Genomic DNA, 19,837 nt, shown 5'->3' with positions numbered 1-19,837 from the left:
GAGCTGCAAAAGAAAGGTAAACACATTTCTGAAGCTCCTGCTGGCCCAGGGATGGCATCCTGGGTAGGGCTCTGAGAAGGGAAGGGAGGAAGAAGAACCAAATAGACCCAGGAGAAATGACCTGGCTGAATGTCAGCACTGCACACTGCTGTTGGGATCCTGCTCTCAGGCTCACGGCTGAAGATCATCATCCTCCTGGTGAGAGACCAGCTTGCTGTGTGAGCAGAGAAGAGACTCTGTACCCCCACGAGCAGCCCCAGCACATACTCTGAGCAGGACCCAGAGCACCGAGCCCTCCTCGGATGAGGACAAGACCTTAGCTGGATCATGGGAGTACTTCTGGAGGCGGCCAACCAAACCAGATGGAGCCCCGAGGGTCTCAGCTAAGAAAGAGGAACCTTTTTTTCTTTCTTTCTTTTATTCCAAGGCACAGTTCTTTCAAGAAGACAGAATCTGAAAGAAGTATCTTTAATGAAGACCATAAAATCAGAATGAAGCTGTGAACCCTCAAGACTGTCCTCTTCATTTTACAGTCGTGGAAGTGAAGGTCAAGACCACACAGCGAGGCAGAGATGGTAGAGTCCCTGGTTCCCATCTGAGCCTCGTTCACTCCACCTGCCACCTCCACTCTGTACGCCCTGCAGGAATTCACAGCCAACCCACCAGGCACCGTGAACTGAGAATCCATGGATGGCAGCCCGCCAGGGTCCTCTATCCATGAAATTATCCAGGCAAGAATACTGGAGTGGGTTGCCATTTTCTTCTCCAGGGGATCTTCCTGATCCAGGGATCGAACCTGGGTCTCCTGCATTGCAGGTGGATTCTTTACCATCTGAGCCACCAGGGAAACCCCTCTTTTTAAAAAATTTTTAATAGATTCTTTTTTAGAGCAGTTTTAAGTTTTCAGCAAAACTGAGTGGAAGGTATGGAGATTTCCCATACATAGAGCTTTCTCGATTATCATACAGCTTTCTCCATTATCAAGACCTTCCACCTGAGTGGTCCTTTTGTGATAAACCTACACTGACCCGTCATAGTCACCCGAAGTCCATGGTATATGGCTTACTGTTGGGGGTGCACATTTGTGGGTTCGGAGAAATGTATGATGATACATATTCATCACTGCAACATTATACAGAGTTCTGACATGTACTCTGTCATACTGAAAGTCCTTGCACAGAAAATTTTCATGACAATTCCTATAACAAGGAACCCATCACAAGGCTTAATTGCCATTAGTCTGGGGATTTGTCTCTGGGGCACAGCTGGCTAGGTGCTCACTGGCTTGAAGACATTCTGCTCCCCCAATCTGTGTTGCTGGCTCCCGGGATGGAACTGCTTGGACATGCAGGCCTAGGATGAGGACGCAGGTGCCTCAGATGGGCAGATAGGGTCAAGGCAGGACCAAGCTGTGATGCAGAGTTATCACTTTAGACAAAGCTCATCTTTGAAACCTTGTAGCTCCACCCTCATCACACATGCGTGTGCATGCACACAAACACCTCTTCCTTTCTACTAGAACTTCTCTCCATCATTTAAGGATGCTAGTGTCCTTTTGCATTGTCTTCCAGCCTGACTATCAAAAAATGCTTTAGGAATGGGTCCAATGTCAGTTATTTGTGATTCAGTGTCAGTTGAAGTCATGGCATTTTCCTTCCTGGTTTATTTCCACATGGGCCTTAGCGCTCCTTGTGTACTAGATACCCAAAGCAAATGAGAAGAAGAGGCCCTTCCCCGGGTCCTTGGCATCACCTGAAACTGTACCTACTCCTGCTTTGCCTGCATAGTTTCTGGCCTCCCTTCAGCCAGACAGAAGGATGAGGAACCAATGCTGGAGGTGAACAAAGAAAGGGATTTGAATTAGAGATGGTCCTTTGGAGCAATAAGTCAAGTGTTGTTTTCCCAAAATATAAACTAAGTAAGCATAGACCCCTGGTTCTCAATGCTATGGCACCGATGTGTGGTGTTGGAAGAAAGAGCACCCAAAAGACTGGAATGTCGGTCCTGTGTCCGGGGAGAAGAAGCTGTGGACTTTGCAAGTCACTCCACTTCTCTGAACTTGCATCTCTTCCTCTCTCAAATGTGTGGGTTGGGTTACATGGTTTCCGCAATTTCTTCCAGCTCCAACGTTCTACAGTTCTATAGTTAGGGGAGAAACTAAAAGCAAACCAGATGAATTCAGGGTGCCAGGCTTCCCACATCCTCTGCTTTTGACCAAGGTGATTGAAGTGGCTGGAGGAAGCTATTTTCACCAAACCTAGGCTTGCCCTACCCCAGGAAGTAGGTGCTAATGCCCAGCAGATTGCAAATGCCACTATGACAAAGATCCTGGCTCCATTTTAAAAGGAAAGCATATTGATTTTTTGAACAGCCATCTCCTAGAGAATGAAACCTTGAGCCAAACCAAGGAAATTTATGAGGGTTCAGCTTATTCTTATAAAGTTTTTAAATCAATACGTGCTGCCTGGAAGAATCTGGCCATTGTGGTGGCTCAAAGAGCAGACACAGGGATAGTTATACTGGCATCAGAGGTAACAGACCAAGCGAGTCATATGACACAGGGTCGGCCTGGGCTGGGGTATCTGGTGGAAAGCATACTAGGCTTGGATCTGGATTTAAGACATATAGGTACAACTTCCAGCTCTGATACCAGAGATAAGCTATGTCACTAAGGCAGGGACCATACATCTGTCTTGCTGACTACTGCAAACAGTGTCTGGCACTCGGTAAATATTTATCGAGTCAGTGTTTTGCGGTGTCTCATGATTACTGACCCTTGGCTTTCCTTTCTTATGCACTCTTTCACTGGATCCCTTCTCAGTCCTCCTACCACCACTTCCTTACCTAAGTCATCCTTGTCTTTGCCAAGACTGTTGCTTCTAACATCTTCGGTGCCTCTGGTCTTGCCCTCAGTCTAGTCCATTCTCCACACTGAAGCCAGGGTAATCTCTCTGAAATGAAAGTCTGATCACATCACTCCATATTTTAAAATGCCTTCTAAATGGTCATATTTATGGCATAAAATTATTCATAACAGACTCATTTTCTTTTAATGTTTGCTGGATCTGTAATATCATCTCTTCACTTTATTGCCCAATATGTGGTAGTATTTAGTAAATGTTTCATATATACTTGAAAAGAGAATGAGATGGTTGGATGGCATCATCAACTCAGTGGACATGAGGTTGAGCAAACTCTGGGAGATAGTAAAGGACAGGGAAGCCTGATGTGCTGCAGTCCATGGGGTTGCAAAGAGCTGAACATAACTGAGCAACTGAGCAACAACAATATACTTGAAAAGAATATGTTCTGAAGTTGTTAGTTGCAGTGTTCAATTAGGTAAAGTTGGGAGCTTCCCTGGTGGTCCAGTGGTTATGACTCCATGCTTCCACTCTAAGTAGAGAGATTAATTTTATTAATCTTTTTAAGCACTGTGTATCTAGTAATACTTTTTGACTAAAGTCTTTTTTGCCTGAAATTAATATACCCATACTGGTCTTTGGTTTACATAATGTATCTTTTTCTATCTTTTTTCAACCTTTCTATGTCTTTGTAAAATAATAATTATATATATATATATATATTTGTGTGTGTGTGTGTATCTCTCTCCCTGGTTTCTGACACATTGCTCCAAAACCCTTGTAATCTTCTGAGTAATAGGAATGCTAGAAGCTAGAATTATTGCTGTTCAGTCACTAAGTCATGTCGGACTCTTTGTGACCCCGTGGACTGTAGCACGCCAGGCTTCCCTGTCCTTCACTATCTTCTAGTTTGTTCAAACTCATGTCCATTGAGTTGATGATGCCATCCAACTATCTCATCCTCTGTCGTCCCCTTCTCCTCCTGCTCTCAATCTTTTCCAGAATCAGGGTCTTTTCCAATAAGTTGACTCTTTGCACCAGGTGGCCAAAATATTGGAGCTTCAGCTTCAGCATCAGTCTCTCCAATGAATATTCAGGGTTGATCTCCTCTAGGATTGACTGATTTGATCTCCTTGCAGTCCAAGGGACTCTTAAGAGTCTTCTCCAGCACCACCATTTGAGGGCCTAGAATATTTTTTTCTAATATTTTATACTTTACTCCACACTCTGACACATACCGCCTAAATCCCTTGGGATTTCCTGGGTGATAGGAATATTCCTATTCTAATAATATGACTCTTGGTGGATTCTTAGATGGGGTCTGGTCACCAGAAAGATCAAGCCGTGTTTAAATCTTGAAACTTTCAGCCCAAACTCCCATCCTCATGGGAGAGGAGAGGGGCTGGCTGCTGCTGCTGCTAAGTTGCTTCAGTCGTATCCAGCTCTGTGAGACCCCATAGACAGCAGCCCACCATGCTCCCCCATCCCTGGGATTCTCCAGGCAAGAATATTGGAGTGGGTTGCCATTTCCTTTTCCAATGCACAAAAGTGAAAAGTGAAAGTGAAGTCGCTCAGTTGCGACCCACTCTTAGCGACCCCATGGACTGCAGCCTCCCAGGCTCCTCCGTCCATGAGATTTTCCAGGCAAGAGTACTGGAGTGGGGTGCCATTGCCTTCTCTGAGAGGGGCTGGAGATTGAGCTAATTACTGATCACACCTGTGTGATGAAACCTCAATAAAACTCCCCTAAAGTATAAGGTTTGGAACACTTCGGGGGTTGATGAATATGTCTATGTGCTGGGAGGGCGGCACATCCCAATTCATGGGATTAGGATCTCCTGCACTCACCTTGTGTGCCTCTTTGTTCATCTGTATCCTTTATTATTTTATATCCTTTATACTCTATAATGGGCTTCCCTGCTAGCTCAGAAGGTAAAGAATCCACCTGCAATGCGGGAGACCTGGGTTTGATCCCTGGGTTGGGAAGATCCACTGGAAGAGGGCATGGCAACCCACTCCAGTATTCTTGCCTGGAGAATCCCCATGGACAGAGGAGCCTGGCAGGCTACAGTCCATGGGGTCATGAAGAGTCAGACAGGACTGAGCAACTAAGCACAGCATGCATACTCTATAATAAACTGGTACATGTAGGTATCTCCCTAAGCTCTGTGAGCCATTATAGCAAATTGTTGAACCTGAGGAGGGAGTCATAGGAATCTCCAGTTTGTAGCCAATTTAGATGGAAGTTCAGGTAATCTGGGGATTACTTGTGACTGGCATCTGAAACAGGGGCAGTCTTGTGGAACTGAGCCCTTAATTTGTGGCATCTGATGCTAACTCCAGGTACATAGAGTCAGAATTGAATTGAATTTTAGGACATGAAACTTCTCTTGGAGAACTGCTAGGTATGGGGAAAAACCCATACATTGTGTGACCAGAAGTGTTCGGTCTGTAGAGAAAATAGAGAGTTTTTTTTTCCTCCTTTCACTCCTTATTTGTAAAGTTTGTCGTTTAGAAACAACATTTAATTTTTAAAAAAATTTTCATAAATTTTGAAAATCTTTGTCTTTCATTCAGTATTTATTCTATTTAGAATTGCTCTTAAGTATTGATATATTTGAGCTTCCCTGGTGGCTCAGATGGTAAAGAGTCTGCCGGCAATGAGGGAGACCCAGGTTCAATTCCTGGTTTTGAAGATCCCCTGGAGAAGGGAATGGTAACCCCCTCCAGTATTCTTGCCTGGTGAATTCCATGGACAGAGGAGCCCAGAAGGCTTCAGTCCATGGGGTCGCAAAGAGTTGGACACAACTGAGCAACTAACACTTCCACACTTTCATTGATATATTTGGTTTTAAGTGTACATTTTTATGCCAATAAATTTAACAATTTCAATGAAATGAATGAGTTCTTGAAAAGCACAATTTCCTAAAATTAACACAAAGACAAGTAGAATCTTCCCATATCTATGGTGTAATTTCTTCCAAATATTTTTGGAAGAAATAATACTAATCTTATACAAACTCTTCCAGGAAAAAGAAGAAAAATAATGAATAATTCCCAACTCATTTTATAAAACCAGCATTATTTTCATCAAGTGAAACCAACATCTGAGAATGACATTTCTTTTTTTTTAATTTTTTAAGCACCAAAAAATATTTTGGATTGGGGTATAGCCAACTAACAATGTTGTGGTAATTTCAGGTGAGCAATGAAGACATAGACATGTCTTCGTGTATATAAACAGCCATACATATACATGTATCCATCTGAGAATGATATTTCAAGAAATTAAAATCACAGACCAATCTTACATATAAGCATAGACACAAATTGCCCAAACAAAATTTAATGAATTAAATCCATCAATATACAGAAAAAGATAATACATAATGGCCATATGCCAGGAATGTAAGTTTGATTTAATATTTGAAGATCAATCAAAATTTTACTATATTAATAGAATGGAGAAGAAAAACATTATAAAAACATTATAGTCATCTCAATAGATGTAGGAAAAAATTTGACAAAATTCAACATCCATTCTTTAGTAAAAAAACAAATTTCAGCAAATTGGGAATAAAAGAAAGTGTTCTATAGCATACACTATACTTGATAGCAAAATATTACTTGCTACCCTTTGAGTTCAGCAAAAAAGATTAAAGTGTCCACTTTCATCATTACCATACAATATTATGGTGGAGGGCCAAACCAGTACAGTGAGCATAGCATAAAAGAGGTATAAATATTGGAAAAGAAGAAATAAAACTGGCATTATTTACAGAGTATATAATTGTCAAGTAAATAACTCAAAAGAATCAATTGAAAAACTATTAAAATTAATAAATAATTTAACAATATCACTCTATGCAAGGTCATCATGCAGCAATTACTTGTATATACTAGCAAAAAATTAGAAATTTTAAGAAGTTTTAAATGTCATTTTATAGTAGCATAAAAAATAAAGTGTTTAGGAATAAATCTTACACAAGACCTCTATGTCAAAATCTGCAAAATATTACTGAAAGAAATTTTTAAGTCCTCAGGGAATGGATGAATGAATATACCAAGTTAAAAATATACCAAGTTAATGGGTTGAAAGACTGAATGTTGTTAAGATGTCAGTTTTCCCCAAATTGATCCACAGATGAAATGCAATCCCAATGAAAACCCCAGTAGGCTTTTTAAAAAGTAGAAATTACCAAAATTTTAAAATTCACATAGATGTGCACATAATACAGACTAGGTAACAATTCTGAAAACAAAAGGAACAAATCTGGGAAACTTATATTACCTGATGTGGGGACTCATTGTAAAATTACATCAGTCAGTTCAGTGTGTTATTGGCATAAGGGCAGACAAATAGGTCAATGGAACATATTAGAGCCCCTAAATAGACCCACACATATGTGGCCAATGGATTTTTGACAAAAGCTCCAAGATAATTCAATGGGGGAATTCCAATAAACTGTGTGGAGACAAAATGATATTTATATGGGGGAAAATGATTCTCAACCCATATTATATACCATAACAAAAATTTTCCTCAGACCATAGATCTACATGCAAATGAGAAAACATAAAACTTCTAGAAGAAAATCGATTATCTTCACCTCCATAGGATTTAAGCATTAATTTTTTAAACTGAAGTATAATTGACCTACAACATTATATTAGTTTCAGATGTATAACCTAATAATTCAATATTTGATATGTTGCAAAATGATTGCCACAAGAAGTCTAGTTGTCTGTCACCATTCCTAGTTCCAGAAGCTTTTTGTGTGTGATGAGACTTTTAAAGATTTACTCTCATAGCAACTTTCAGATATGCAATACAGTGTTACTAACTGTCATCACGCTATACGTTCTATCCCTAAGGCTTATCTGTTTTATAACTGAGAGTTTGTGCCTTTTGGCTTCCTCACTCACTTTGCCCACCCTCCATCCTTGCCTCTGGCAACCACCAATCTGTTCTCTGTATCTGTGAGCTAAGTTTTTTGTTTTTGATTCCATATAAAAATGAGTTCATATGGTATTTATCTTTCTCTGACATTTCACTTAGCATAATACCCTCTGGTCCATCCACACTGTCACAAATGGAGATGTTTCATTTTTTTTTAATGGCTGAGTAAAATTCATATACATATATCACATTTTCTTGATCCATTCACCTGTCAATGGACGCTTGGGTCATTTCCATATCTTGGCTATTGTAAGTGATGCAAGCAATAATTTCTTCAATAAGGTACAGAAAACACTCACCACAGGGAAAAATGATAAATTGTATCTCAAAATTAAAACCCTGACTTCTGCTTTTCAAAAGATTCTATTAAGAGAAGTGGAAAAGCAAGTCACAGATTGAGATAAAATGTTTGCAATATGTATATCTCACAAAGGATTTATGTCCAGAATACATAAATAACTCCTTAATAACAATAAAAAGTAAACATTCCAACTTCTTTAAAGATCATATTTGAGCAGACACTTAGCAAAAGGCATACGAATGACCAATAAAAGAGATTCTCAACAACATAAGTCATTCAGTTCAGTTGCTCAGTCGTGTCTGACTCTTTGCGACCCCATGAATCGCAGCACGCCAGGCCTCCCTGTCCATCACCAGCTCCCGGAGTTCACCCAAACCCATGTCAATCGAGTCGGTGATGCCATCCAGCCATCTCATCCTCTGTCGTCCTCTTCTCCTCCTGCCCCCAATCCCTCTCAGCATCAGAGTCTTTTCCAATGAGTCAACTGTTCGCATAAGGTGGCCAAAGTACTGGAGTTTCAGCTTCAGCATCAGTCCTTCCAAAGAACACCCAGGACTGATCTCCTTTAGAATGGACTGGTTGGATCTCCTTGCAGTCTAAGGGACTCTCAAGAGTCTTCTCCAACACCACAGTTCAAAAGCATCAATTCTTCGGCTCTCAGCTTTCTTCACAGTCCAACTCTCACATCCATACATGACCACTGGAAAAACCATAGCCTTGACTAGATGGACCTTTGTTGACAAAGTAATGTCCTGCTTTTTAATATGCTATCTAGGTTGGTCATAGCTTTCCTCCCAAGGAGTAAGTGTCTTTTAATTTCATGGCTGCAGTCACCATCTGCAGTGATTTTGGAGCCCCCAAAAATAAAGTCTGACACTGTTTCCACTGTTTCCCCATCTATTTCCCATGAAGTGATGGGACCAGATGCCATGATCTTCATTTTCTGAATGTTGAGCTTTAAGCCAACTTTTTCACTCTCCACTTTGACTTTCATCAAGAGACTTTTTAGTTCCTCTTCACTTTCTGCCATAAGGATGGTGTCATCTGTATATCTGAGGTTATTGATACTTGTCCTGGCAATCTTGATTCCAGCTTGTGCTTCTTCCAGCCCAGTGTTTCTCATGATGTACTCTGCATATAAGTTAAATAAGCAGGTTGACAATATACAGCCTTGACGTACTCCTTTTCCTATTTGGAACCAATCTGTTGTTCCACGTCCAGTTCTAACGGTTGCTTCCTGACCTGCATATAGGTTTCTCAAGAGGCAGGTCAGGTGGTCTGGTATTCCCATCTCTTTCAGAATTTTCCACAGTTTACTGTGATCCACACAGTCAAAGGCTTTGCCATGGTCAATAAAGCAGAAATAGATGTTTTTCTGGAACTCTCTTGCTTTTTCGATGATCTAGCATATGTTGGCAATTTGATCTCTGGTTCCTCTGCCTTATCTAAAACCAGCTTGAACATCTGGAAGTTCATGGTTCACATATTGCTGAAGCCTGTGCTGGAGAATTTTAAGCATTACTTTACTAGCGTGTGAGATGAGTCATTAGAGAAATGCAAATTAAAACTTCAGACAGGACTACACAAAAAATTAGAAATTTAAGTTTTAAATGTCATTTTATAGTAGCATAAAAGAATAAAATGTCTAGGAATAAATCTAACACAAGACCTCTATGCCAGAATCTTCGAAATACTACTGAGAGAAATTTTTAAGTCCTCAGTAAATGGATGGATGAATATACCACCCACTGAATAAACAGTACCAGGTGTTGATGAGAATGTGGAGAAACAAGAGTTTTCAAAATTGTTGCTGAAAGTGTCGAATGACACAACTATTTTGGGAAACAGCTCGACAATTGCAACTAAAGCCAGATGTCCACATACAGCTCCATGCTTAGGTATTTGCCCAACAGAAATGAGTGCATATGTCGACCAAAGATGTGTACAAGAATATTCACAACAGCTTTATTGGTATCACCAAAATCTTGATTCAGTGTAAATGCCTTTTAACAGGTGAATGATTATAGAAATTGAGATGTGGTCTTACAATGGAATATTGCACAGCAACGAAAAAGGACAAACTATAGCAATAACCAGGATGAATCTCACAGGCATAAAGTTGAATGAAAAAGCTAGACTCAAAAGGAAACATTGGATAATTCCATTTAGGTAAAATTCAGAATGGGACAAAACTAATCTATAATGAGAGATTCTGGAAGAGTGGTTACTTTAGAACTGACTGATGAGGTGGCATGCAGAAGCCTCCTGGATCTTGACTTGGGAGGAGGGTCCGTGGTGTAGACATAGGTAAAATCGGCACTTTAGTTGGAATGACCGACTTGTCTTGGGTTACCTGGGACTGACCTGGTTTTAAAACTAAAAGTCCTATCCTGGGAAAATCAGAATGACTGGCCCCTAACTTTAGGTTTATGCCCTTTGCCTTATATATGCTATTCCTCAATTTTTATAAATCTGGAAAAGAAAAATTTGCATAAGAAAAAACAATGTTTTCAGTGACTCTCTGTCACGCTCAGGATGGAGTCCAAACTCCTTCCTTATGGCACGGTGTGCTTTTGCAGGGTGGCTTTTGCAGGGTGGCCATGCGCATCTCTGTTTTCACTTCCTGCTTCACTCCTTGCTCTCTTTCCATCAGCCCCACTGACTGTTGCCAGCTCCCCGAACGTGCCTTACTGTCTCATGCATAAGCTAGTTCCTCTGTCCAGAAACCCTTTTCCCTAGCTCTTCCCAGGTAGCTCCAATTCACCATCCTTCTAAGCTCAATTTGGATATCATCAGCTGTCACAAGTTTTCCCTGGCACATATCCAAGGTTTGGGATATGTCATAATACACATTTATAAGTGGTATATGTATATTTATTTATTCCTTTATTCAAGAAAACATCATACTAAGCTCTTTAAAAAGGTGCCAGGAAGTACCTGGCCCTACCGGGCCTCAGAGTCTAACAAGCATATAAATAGACCATGGCAGAAAACATAGGTGTACAGGATACACACTAAGGCACCACCGCCCACCAGCTCCCCAGAGCCGCAGGGAGAAAGAGGGCTTTCAATAGCTATTTCAAGAAGAAATGATACCTGCAAAATAAATTCCTTTAACCTCTTTCAAAACTTATCAGTTGCATGGATTAAAAGGTATCATTTTCTTTCAGTCATCTTTAAAATAACCGAGTTTCCTTGCTTTCCTACTCCCCCTCCAGTTTTATTGAGATATAATTGACCAACTGTATAAGTTTAAGTGATGTAACTTACATAGATCATATAATGATTACCACCATAGATTTAGTGGAGATCCATCATCCTTGCTTTCATACTTTTAAATGTCACCCAGAAAAGACAGTGGTACTCAGTAGCTGTGAACTGTCCAAAGGTTACAACAATGTTGTGTACAATTGTACAAGGCTGTCTGAGTTGAGGAAGTGGAATGCTGTTATGAGCAAATCGTCAGGTCAGACTACCTGGGTTTCAGTCATTTTCCCAGAGCTTTGTGACCTTGCTCAAATACTTAAAACTCTCTGAGTCCCAAGTTCTTCATATGCAACATTGGAATAACAACTGTACCTCTCTCTTGGGGGTTACTGTAAGGATTAAATGAATCAGTACTCGTAACGGACTTGAAAAGTTGACTGACAGGTATACAGTCAGCGCTCAGTGAGTGTAGCCATTTTTATGTGGAAGACTAGGCAACAGTGCAGACCTGTCCCCATTCATTATGACTCCAAGTCTCCCTGCTCTCTTCTGAGCCCCAGGCTCACAGCCCTTATAGCCAAAAGTATGTTATCACCTGATTAAAATGTGAGTGGCTCAAATTTCACATCAATCAATCCCAGATCCCCTTCTTGATTGTTTTGACTAATTGTCTATTACTTAGATTAAAAACATCGCAATCATACTACTTTCCACCTTCTTCCATATCCAATTATTCAGCAGGTCTTGAAAATTCTCACAGCTGTTACTTTTTATCTTTCCTAATTCCCTTGCCACTTTCAGAAATAGAATTTCAGATCATCACACTTTGGGATTTCTTCCACAGCCTCTTAACTCGTGCACACATGCTAAGTCACTTCTGTTGTGTCTGACTCTTTGCGACCCTATGGACTATAGCCACCAAAGCTCCTCTGTTCATGGGATTATCCAGGCAAGAATACTGGAGTGAGTTGCCATGCTCTTCTCCCCGGGATCTTCCCAACCCAGGGATCGAACTGGTGTCTCTTAATGTCTCCTGCATTGGCAAGCAGATTTTCTTTACCACTAGCACCACCTGGGAAGCCCATCTCTTAACTCAGTTCCCTCTAATTCAGACTGGTATTCCTAGACCATCCTTTGATCCCATATTTTTTGGTCCAGAAATCTTCAGAGGAACCTAATTGTCCTTGGGAATCAGTCAGACTTCACAGTCTGACATTCATTGTCCATCACAATCTGACCTAAAACTACCCTTTAAAGTCAATTTATGTTCTACACAAAATTTCTCTGTCAACTTGTTTTCCTAATCTAAAGCACTGTCTGGCAAATTGCACTGGAATTGAGTTGAGGTGCAAGGGCTGTAAGGAGATTCTTTCTCTTCTAAGCCCAGACTTAAAGCTTAGCACCAGCCCCTTATGTGAATGAGGCAGAAAACCTGAATATGCATGACCAAGGAGAAATAAAAGCAACCAAGATGTCTCCTCTCAGGCCAACGTGCTCCCTGGCTTTCCCATCCAGCCACATGGACAGAAAATGAAGATGCTTTTTAAGATTCCAGTGTTCTTATCCACCACGAAAGCCTGATCCTGTCATTGTCCTGAGTCTGGCCAGTTGGATTCATAACTCCTCCAGTGGAGAGTGAACTGGAGTTCTGGCGTCTTCCTTCAACCAATGTGTGTTAGTCACTCACTCGTGTCCAACTCTTTGCAACCCCGTGGACTGTAGCCTGCCAGGCTCCTCTGTCCATGGGATTCTCCAGGCCAGAATACTAGAGTGGGTAGCCGTTCCCTTTTCCAGAGGATCTTCCCAACCCAGGGATTGAACTGGGGTCTCCTGCATTGCAGATGGATTGTTTACCAGCTGAGCTACCAGGGAAGCCCTCCATCACCCAGAGCCTTGACTTTATAGAGCTTCCCACCTTTTCACCTTGCTCACATCATTGACCCTGACTTGAATATCTTTTGCCTATTGAAATTCTATTTGAAATCCTTCCAGATCTAGAATGACGTTCTGTTTTTTGATCACCTTTCTTTAAACTCATATATTCTCAGTTCTTACAGCACTGATTGTACTTCTCATTTGATACTAAGTGTCTTCTGCCTTGCATTATGAGCTGTATTTTCCTGGGTGTGTATATTCACTCTTAAGAGCACTGGTAGTGCCTTAAGCTATAGACCACATCCCTGTGCTGTCTGGAGCTGTTAATTAAGAGTCTCTGGTCTAATTTTTTACTCTGATGCCAACTAAGCTTAATAAACATGTGCTGATGAGTTAACTGTTTTATGCATTAGGCTTTGAGCTATACATTTCAGTGTGAAAGAGAGCTAAAGATATGGGTCACGCACAAGGCTGTTCATTGCTACTATACTTAGGATGGCCAAAAATAAAAACCAAGAAGTGTCCACTGGCAAAGTAATGGATCAACAAAATCTTTTATACGTCTATGTTGAAGCACTACTCTGAATAAAAATAATAGACTAGATCTACATGTATCAACACAGATAGATCTAAAACCATAATGCCCAATGCAAAGAGCAAGTTTTAGAGTTATATCTTACATGTATGTAAATTTTTTAAATACAGCTAAAATAGTGTATTCTATTTGTGGATGTGAATAGAAGAAAAATAGGTTATAAAAATATGAATCAAACCTATTCATATTTATCAGTCGAAAGAAGGGATTGGTCAAAGAGTCTTCCAACTGTTTTCTGTAACTTTAATTTTATTAAACAAAGTAAACGCAACAATATGGGAGCTTGTTAGACTGTTCTTTGTCTTTTTCTATATTTTCAAAGCTTCTCAAAATGAAGAGAAACAAACAAAAAGATAGCATTCAGCCCAGCCGCCTGTCCTCTGGCTGGCAAGCTGCTCTTCTTGTTCTTGTATGAGTGTCGAGATCGGGGCAGAGGGGAGGGCCTGAAGCTGTTGAGAGGCTAGGGCATGGCTTGGGAATTACTGCTGATGGAGTTACTAAATGCTTTCAATCTGCTAGTTTTCTTAGTGATTTTCTTGTAAGTGAAAAGTGAGGTGGAGGTAGGGGGTTGCAGAAGGAAAAGAAAAAAAAAAAACCTTGTTGCCTGGTTACAGTAGATCGCTGTATGTTGTTTTTCAGCCTCTAAAAGAGAGATGTCTTATTCTTTGTACCATTTTTGGGTTGATGCTGTTTCCAGCAAAGGTCTGTACGTGTCTTGTATGCTGTCTGCAATAATAATAACAACAATAACAGCTAGCCATTTTAAAGAGCTTACTCCACCCTGGGCATGGTACACTTTACCTACAGTCCATGGGGTTGCAAAGAGCTGGACACGACTGAGCAACTGAACTGAAGTGGACTTGTATCTGTATGGGTAGTTGTGGCTGTGAGTCCCATAACATTCTATTCCAACAGAGTTCAACAGTAAGAAAATGTGTCAGGTCACACAGCTTGGAGTCCAGAGATTGACGGCCTTCAGGACTGGTTCATTCAGAGGCGCCGTGATATCAGCTGAGACCCAAGATTCCTTCTGTCATTCTGCCCTACTGTTTGAGGACAGTTGGTCCTACTGCAGGAGAGACCCAGATTGGCTCAGGCCTGCCCATCCCTAACAAGTCACTATGGAGGAGATGGCTTTTCTAGAAACCCCAAAGCCTTCAGCAGCTGGGGTGGAATGGATGTGGGAACACCATGCCCGACACAAATGTGTTCTCATTTGTCCTGTGGAGTAAACACTCTTACAACCTACATTTCCTAGGTGAGAAGATGATCAGTGAGAAGTTACGCGGTCCACGGCTGGTGAGCACATGCTCTCCGCGCCTGTACGGCACTGTCTTCCAGGACCCTTTGGCGCGAGTTTAACCATAACCAACAAGTCAGCCACATGGTCCTCCTGCCACTGAAACCCCACCGTGGCGGCCGGTGGGTGAACGCCTCTAGGTCTCCGCAGCTCCCTTCCTTCAGCTCCTCCTTCTTCCCTTTTACCATGCTGCTGTCGTCTCTTCTGCTCCAGGAGCTCCTCTGTCTGCAAGCTGCACTGTGAGTGATGGATGGATGCACCACTTTCCTGGTTCCCTGCTGTCTTTGGGGAGCTGGTCCATAAAGTAGTTTTATATTATTAATCTTTCTTGAAACAAACTGTTCGAGGCTGAGAACAATAACAACAAACTGGGGAAATTTACAGAGGCTCCGGAATTGAACGATTCTCTTAGTCATTGAGCTGGACCTCTTCCCAGTAAGTAGGCCCGAGGGCTTATCCCAGAGGAAGGGAGGAAGGCTTCCTGAAGCTCATATCTCTCAGTGTTGGGGCAACACCTTGGAGCTCCTCCCCAAGGTCACCTTCTCAGGAGGACCTCCTCCAAGCACTCAGCTGTGGTCTTTCAAGGTGTCCTCCTTGGAAGTGCCACCTCCACCATGGGAGTCTAGTTTTCCTGGATGGGGTGGTTGATTCCCAGCAATGCTGTACCCCAAGATTCTGGGGTGCCAAGTCAGGCACATAGGTCAGAGTCAGCCAGTGTTATTCATAAGCCATGTGGGCCAGTAAGGCTGTGCGTACGAATGCGCAGATGGATCTTGTTAAAACACAGATTCTGATCCAGTAGGTTTGGGGTGGGGACTCTAGACTCATTTCTGATAGGCTCCAGGGGAGGCTGATGTTGCTGGTGCAGGGTCCACACTGGAAGGACAGGGGTATGAATGACGCTCACATTGGCTGTAGGTCAGCCCTCCCATTATGGACACCAGTATGTTTGGGGCTTAGGGCCAAAGAATCAGCATGTGCTGGGAGCCATCCATTCTGGCCTGACATGATGTTTGGTCATCAGAGACTGCCATTGATGAGTAATCCCAGATCTCCTCAAAGCCCTAAGTTACCAAAGCCAAAGGGCGAAAGCCAGGGGAAGACATATTTCCTCTTAGCATGAAGGCTAGCTCTAACGGCAGAGAGCCTCCTAGGCCTGGGTGTGGCTGAGAAGAGCTGAGAGGATGCTTGCTGGGGCTGGAGCGAGGGCCAAGACTGGGGCAGGGGAATCACACGGCATGCTCTCAAGGTTCCCCTTCAGCCCTGAACCCCTGAGGTTCTCTAAACCCTAATTCAGGGACACAAAACAGTGATGAATCAGGAGCCGCTTGCCTTCTCACCCACTTCCTATTCAGCCAGATTATTCAAAGTAATTTGTGTGAAAGCCAGCTTGTCATTCTAGCCCTGTTTGTTTTGCGTTTGTAGTACTCTCCCCACATAAAGCCCTGCCCCCTTCTCTAAATGATCACAAGGGGTTAATATCATCAATGCAGTCACAAAAGAGTGCGGTTTTAAAGTGAGAAGAAAACTATTGACAGGTTTAAACAAGAGACGTAATTAACTGCATGCTCTGGTGATCTGCCAACACATCTTTCTCTCCTTCCAACCTTCTAGCTCTTCCACAAGTCTTAAAAAGCCTGTTTCAGCCTTTAAAGGCAAAAAAAAGAAAACAACAAAAAAAAAACCAACCATGGTTTGGCTCTGAGAAATATTCTAATCTTATGCAATTTAAATTTGTGATCGTCTCTAAAAGATAACCCAATACAGATGCTGTGGTTAAAAAACCACTCGGCACTGCCGCCAGCCCCATGTCGTCCATCCTCGCCTTCTGACAGTCCAGCTTTCTCAAGCACATTCTGTCTCAGCAAAGGTCAAGTACTAAAAGTCGGAGAGCTCAGAAATACAAATGAACACTATCGAAGGCATAGCTGCAGAGGCAGGAGAGGCCTCTGTAGGCAAAGCAATGCAGCCAGCAAACAGTGCAAGCAAAAGCAGGAGAGAAACGGCATGGTGAGGTTTGTAATCAGGAGAAGCTCTGAAGTCTGTCATTTGGAGGCTTCCAGTATTTTTAATACACCAGTGAGAGAAGAGCTTGGTGAGGAGGGCCATCTTTCATCTCTGATCCTCTCCCAGATAGCGAAAGCAGGGTGAGCACATTTGCATAAAAGAAGAAAGGGACAGATTGTCACTCCAGAAGGACCGGCAGGACACCTGTCAGAAGTATTAAAAAGCAGGATCATCTCACAAAATGTGAAATGTTTCATGGACCGGTCCTGAGAAACTTGGTGGAAAGACTACAATGGAAATAAAATGAGGGCTGGGTCCCCTTGTGAATGAATTCTGGCTCCTGGAAAAAGCCCTCTCCTCTGTCCTTTGTTCCCCTTTGAGAATCCCTCCAGACTGCGAGCCCCTCTTCTGCAGCAGAGAGAATGATCGAGATGGTAGAACTCATGAGAAATTTTCTTGCTTCCACTCTCACCCCAGCCAGTGCCCGTCCTACACCCCTAGCAGCCACCCCTAGTGGGCACACCCCCCCCCCACCCCGTCTCCTCGGGCACAGAGGGGTGTGTTCCCATTCTCAAGTGGCGCTCAGACCCCGCAGGAGCATTTTCAGTAGACTGAACCGAGACAGTCCAATTAGCACAGTACTCCAGGCCACCGTGAGTTAGGGAGACATTCATGGCTGCTTGTATATCACATGGTTTCCTGAAAAACGCAATCCAGGCAAACAAACCAATTTGAGAACCCTGTCTCCGTGGCTCAGGTCCACCTCAGAAAGGTAAAGTAATGTCTCCCCCAAGAAGGAAACAGAGCAGGAACGCGGTGGAGCAGCGGGCATAGCAGTTGGTGCGTGGCCAAGGCGATGCCCTTGGCGTTTGGTGTGTGGTCCACAGCCCCAGTCGCCGAGTAGGAGGACAGTGGTTTGGGGGTTAAATTTCCTGTGCCCACACTCAGGGAGGGGACAGTCCACTAGCCTCCAAAAGATGTTTTGGGCTACAGAGACAAATAATTCGAAAGAAATGGGCAGGATTCGGGAAAGGGTAGGGATATAGAAGGAGAGAAGAGCTTTTAAAGGGACACCTGAGTGAGTGGCAAACAGATCCTTCCCTTCCCCATGCGCTATAGGCAGCTCTGGGCAGGAGGAGGAGGCTGAAGAGCCTGAGTTTGCGAGGTGGGAGCTGCCCAGAACTGCCTGCCTGTGACTCAGGGTGGAATTTTCCTCCTGAGCAATGAAAATAGGATGAGGTTTTTGTTGTTGTGGTCAGTCATATTGATCTTCTATTGTTAGATCTCTCTTTCTCCCCACCCCTTTCTCTCTGTGTATCTCTCTCATCACACACACACACACACACACACACACACACACACACACACACACATTTACATACATGTGTGTGGCCCTTTCTCTCTAGCAGCGTTCTAACTTCAGGGAGCATCAAAATTATCTGTGTGTGTGTTAGTCGCTTAGTCATGTCTGACTCTGCGACCCCATGGACTGCACTCCACCAGAATCCTCTGTCCATGGAATTCTCCAGGCAAGAATACTGGAGTGGGTTGCCATTTTCTTCTCCAAAATTTATCTATAATGCTTGATAAAAATGTGAATCCCCAGTCCACCTCACCAGAGGTTCTGACCCACGCTATAAAACCATTTTTACTAATCAGAGTATTCAGCATTACCCTCTCTATCAAACAGAAAAGAGTGATAAAGCAGAGATGAGGCTAAGCAACAAGATAAGCGAGGGCACAAATATAGAAATGCACAGCTCCAGCCACGCCCATCTTCAGCAGAGATGCTCAGACACCATTCAGGGGTTTAGACATTTATGTGAGACTATGAGGTTGATATGAAGTGATATTTCAAGTTGCAGGTCATGGCTCTGGACCAAAAGAATCTCCACTGCAGGGCTTCATGGTGTGTTGCTGCAGATGTTGTGGGGAAATCTATCTCTGGCTGTCTGAGCAGTGACCTCTTGAGGGTGCCTACAGCTGCATCTAGTCACTGGTTGTTGATGTATGGGTGGGCCAGCCGCAGGGTTTCTGCACATGCGTAAATAGCTCATTTTTTTTTTTTTTCCAAATAAAGCAGCATGTGAGATTCTACAGAACAAGTATTTTGGAAATTTATTGTCCTTTATCACTCTTAGGCAGTTTCACTGGGACTTCCCTAAGACTAAGTGGCTAAGACTGTGTTCCCAACTGGGGGGCCTGGGTTCAATTCCCGGTCAGTGAACCAGATTCTCCATGTCACAACTAACAGTTCACATGCTGCAACTAAAAAAAAAGCAAAAACAAACAAAAAACCCACAAAAAAACCCACTCTTAGGCGGTTTCAAATAATCTCTGTTCTTGGAAGAATGAGCCCAGAGGATTCTTGATTCAAATGTAAACATCAGTGTCTCAAATATCTTCTAGACCAGTGCTGTCCAATTGATAGATAAAATATAATGTGAGCTACACATGTAGTTGTGTGTGTGCGCTCATTTGGGTCCACCTCTTTGTAGCCCATGGACTATCGCCCACCAGGCTCCTCTGTCCATGGAATTTTCTAGGCAAAAACACTGGAGTGGGTTGCCATTTCCTACTCCAACACATGTAGTTAGTTTTTCTATTTTATTAAGAATATATAAAGAAAGATATGACATTGATTTTAATATTTAACCCAATATATCCAAAGTATTAGGGGCTTCCCAGGTGGCTCAGTGGTAAAGAATCCACCTACCAATGCAGGAGATGC

The sequence above is a fragment of the Bubalus bubalis genome, chromosome 19, assembly GCF_019923935.1.
Source record: "Bubalus bubalis isolate 160015118507 breed Murrah chromosome 19, NDDB_SH_1, whole genome shotgun sequence".
NCBI classification, from domain to species: domain Eukaryota; kingdom Metazoa; phylum Chordata; class Mammalia; order Artiodactyla; family Bovidae; genus Bubalus; species Bubalus bubalis.
Note: the sequence above shows the minus strand (reverse complement) of the source record.